Here is a 4670-nt window from a genome sequence, read left to right as displayed (position 1 = left end):
TGCTCCTCCCTTTTATTCTATTGGCTTTTGAAAGCCAATAGAATAGACTCTCTTGAATAGAGTCTAATTCGATTGGCTTTCAAAAGCCAATAGGAATTGTCCAGGCTGTCTCTGCCCTGCTGAGCCCGCCAAAAGTCCCATTCTGCAAATGGTGCTGCACCAGTTGAGTAGTCCTCAACTTACGACCGGTTGAGTAGTCCTCGACTTAACGACCGGTTGGGGGTCACAGCATTAAAAAGGTTGAGAATCACTGTACTAGAGTCAAGAGGCAGTAATAATTTGCACACAAACAGCTCATAAGTCCATACATGGCAACATTGATAATATAAGTTTTAAATTATCATATAAAATATTTCCATCTCAGTCAGAAATACTGCTAGTACGCCTTATTTATTTGTCTGCCTGATTTATAACTCACCTTTATTTGTACAACTCAAGAGAGTGCATTAATTATTACTTAACTACGAATCAATAAAAAGAAGGCTCCATCTGTGAATTTTTAATCAAAATCACGGCACAAAGACACCTTAATGAGATCTGAAATCTTACTTTAAGGATGCTGTTGTATTTTCTGCTAAAAATCATTTTCAAGAACAGCACCGGTTACAAAAATATAACAATTTAAATAAAATACACATATTCATTACACCAGTGGTTCTCAACCTGTGGGTCAGGACCCCATTTGGGGTCGAAGGACCATTTCACGGGGGTCGCCAAACAACGCAGTCCGCCATTTTTTCCCCCTTTTCCTTAGCTGTGCTACTCCCTTTTATTCTATTGGCTTTTGAAAGCCAGTAGAATAGACTTCCTTGAATAGAGTCTAATTCTATTGGCTTTCAAAAGCCAATAGGAATTGTCCAGGCTGTCTCTGCCCTGCTGAGCCTGCCAAAAGTCCCATTCTGCAAACGGTGCTGCACCAGTTGAGTAGTCCTCGACTTACGACCGGTTGAGTAGTCCTTGACTTACGATCAGTTGGGGGGTCGCGGCATTAAAAAGGTTGAGAACCACTGGTGTAGAAGGATATAATAATCTTGACACTTGTTTTGTTTTCAAGATACAATCTGCCTCTGAATGGTTAGAGCAGTGATGGCGAACCTTTTAGAGACCAAGTGCCCAAACTGCAACCCAAAACCCACTTATGCATCGTGGGGTGGGCATGGGTGAGGTGGTAACAGCAGACTGGGTGGGACTAAAAAGTTCAATCAATCAATTCCAACTTTGCAAGATCTTTTTTTTTTCCATGAGAAGTTGAAATTGATAGATTGAAGCATTTTTTTTTTTTTTGCACACAGCGGAGGCCTAAAGAGAAAACATTTTATAAAACTCAGCTGAAGGCCTAGGACTAGGGCAACGGCACGAGTGCCCACAGAGAGGGCTCTGGGTGCCACCTCTGGCACCCGTGCCGTAGGTTCGCCACCACTGTGCTAGAGAGTTAGGCTCTTATTTGACTCTACACCAGGATTTTCCCCCTGGTTAGTTAGACCACTCCAAACGCTTCATGCCTTGTGGCTGGGTTACTTATGGAAACCCCTGCCCCTCTCTCCAGTACGGGTGGTCCTCGGCTTACAACAGTTCATTTAGTGACCATTTGAAGTTACAACAGCACCGAAAAAAGGGACTTACAACCCCTTTTCACAGTTACGGTCATAACTGCAGCATCCCCATGGTCCTGTGATAAAAATTCAGACGCTTGGCAGCTGACTCATATTTATGACTGCAGTGTCCTGGGGTCACATGATCTCCTTCTGAAAAAAAAAAAGGACTTGCGAGCATTTTTCACACTTACAACCTTTGCAGTATGCCCCCCCCCCATGGTCCTGTGATCAAAATTCAGACGCTTGGCAGCTGACTCCTATTTATGACGGTTGCAGTGTCCTGGGGGCTCACGTGATCACCTTTTGTGACTTTCTGACAAGCAAAGTCAATGAGGAACCCAGATTCATTTAACAACGGGATGACTAACTTATCAACTGTGGTAATTCACTTAACAACTGAGGCAAGAAAGGTTGAAAAATGGGGCAAAACTCGCTTTAACAAATGTCTCCCTTAACAAGAGAAATTTTGGGCTCAATTGTGGTCGTATGTCGAGGACTACCTGTAGTGTCTATCTATCCTGTTAGGTCTGGCTTTGTGCCCAAGAGAGCTTGTTCTGGGTTCCATCCCCAAGAGTGGCATCTAGTGCTACCTAGGAGGTGGGTTTTTTGGGCCATGGCAATATCATCTCCCCACCATCCAGATCCGGCTTGGTTTAACCTTGCTGGCCTTTTGCAAAGCATTAATACCTTGGCTTTGTCATCAAGCCTGCGGCCCTGATAGTGTGGATGAGCCCGTTGTCTGATTGTATTGTGTGGTGTTTGATTACTCTCACTGCTACTTTGTTGCTTTTAATTATTGGTTGTGCTTTTACTTTGCTCTTATGTCAATAGTAACCCATCTGGAACCATGTATAAGATGGGCAGCTATACAAATAAAAAAAAATAGATGAAAGAGCTGCCAGAACATGCACGATTTTCCACTTTAATTAGAACCATGTTTTGAATCCTCTTACATCTTAAATCAAGAGTTCTCCAATGTTTCTGGCTTTGTAGACCGGCAGGGTAGAGAGGGGATGGTTCGCGTCAGCACCTATCAAGACCGTGCATAGCTCCATTTACACGAGCGATGTGCATGTGCACCTGCCACTTGCAGAAATGGAGCACAGGCATGTGCGCTCGCTCATACCCTGCTTGCGTGAGTAAGGATGTGTGTGCACATGTGCCGGCCATTTCCACAGCTCAGTTGCAAAACCCTCATGGCCCACAGGTTGGGGATCCCCGACCAAAGATAAAAATAACAAAAAAAGCTTCTTTCAACATGTAAAAAACAAGAAAAAAGTGAAGGAAATGATTGGTCCGTTAGTGGGTGAAAGTGGCAAGAAGGTGACAAGCAATAGAGAGAAAGCAGAACTATTTAACTCGTTTTTTGCATCTGTCTTTACACAAAGGGAAAAAACAGACCAACATATCAAAAATAGTGCCATAAAAAACAGAATAGAAACACAAGTCAAGATAGGCAAGAAAATGGTAAGTGAGCACCTATCCAGCCTAGACGAGTTCAAATCACCAGGACCAGATGGATTACACCCCAAGTGTCAAAGCAAAACACATCCAATGTTTCAAATCTTGGCATCCCTCCATGCTGTGCTGACACTTTGTTCCACGAATAAAGACTTTTTAGGATAAACAATGCATGGAAGTTCTTTGAAGTGTTTCATTAGTCGGAACCTTGACATCAAGGTTTTCAAGGAACTGGCAGATGTGATCTCAGAACCACTTAACTATATTTTTCAATGATCCTGGAGCACTGGGGAACTACCACTAGAAAAGAACTGATGTAGTTCCCATCTTCAAAAAAGGAAAAAAAAAATAGATCCAGAAAATTACAGACCTATCAGCCTGATCTCAATACCTGGGAAGATTCTGGAAAAAATAATCAAACAACGAATCAGCGAACACCTAGAGGCAAAAAAAGTAATTACTAAAAGCCAACATGGGTTTGTCAAAACAGATCATGCCAGACAAATCTTATTGCATTCTTTGACGAAGTGACAAAATTAGTGGATCAGAGGAATGCTGTGGATATAAGGCATTTGATAAAGTAGATCACAGCCTACTACTTGATAACATAGAAAAATGTGGGTTAGACAGCATCACCACCAGATGGATTCGTAGCTGGCTGACCAGTCATACTCATCGTGTGGTCCCCGTTCTGGGCCCAGTGCTCTTTAACCTCTTCATCAATGATTTGGACGAGGGGATAGATGGGGAAATCATCAAATTTGCAGATGACACCAAGCTGGCAGGAATAGCCAACACTCCAAAAGACAGGCTTAAGATACAGGAGGATCTGGACAGACTTGAACACTGGGCGCTATCTAACAAAATGATATTCAATGATGAAAAAAGTAAGGTTCTACATTTAGACAAGAAAAACCAAATGTACAGTTATAGTATAGAGGATACCTTGCTCAATAGTAGTTAACTGTGAGAGGGACCTTGGAGTCCTAGTGGACAATCACTTAAATATGAGCCAGCAGTGTGCTGCAGCTGCCCCAAAAGCCAACAGAGTGCTGGGCTGCATTAACAGAGGGATAGAATTAAGATCACGTGAAGTATTAATACCACTTTACAATGCCGTGGTAAGGTCACACTTGGAATACTGCATCCAGTTTTGATCACAATGTAAGAAAAATGCGGAGACTCTAGAACAGACATGTCAAACACAAGGCCCCGGGGCCGGATGCGGCCTGCAACGTGGTTTCATGTGGCCTGTGAAGCCATCCTGGAAACAGTGAAGGAATGGCCCCCGCTGCCTTGGCCCCAGCTGCCCAGGAGCCAATGTACAATTTTGTGGTGGCCATCTATGCTGAAACGCATTCAGTCTTAGCTCCACAAGGCCATCTGGAAACAGCAAGGGACCAGTCCGTGCCGCGCTGGCTCTACCCCCTGGGCGTGCACTGGGGAGGAATGAAGAAATGCACCATCTCCTGGAAGTGGCCAGCAAATGGCCCTCGCCTACTTCACATATCTGGCTTGATGGGTTCCGGGGGAGGGGTTTCAGCCGGCAATAGGGCACTCTCCTCACAGCGCTGAGAGGCTGAGCCAGGTGGTGCAAATTCAAAAAGAAAGGCG

This window comes from Crotalus tigris, unplaced genomic scaffold (genome assembly GCF_016545835.1).
Source record: "Crotalus tigris isolate CLP2741 ecotype Arizona unplaced genomic scaffold, ASM1654583v1 scf7180000024460.1087499, whole genome shotgun sequence".
Lineage (NCBI taxonomy): Eukaryota > Metazoa > Chordata > Lepidosauria > Squamata > Viperidae > Crotalus > Crotalus tigris.
Note: the sequence above shows the minus strand (reverse complement) of the source record.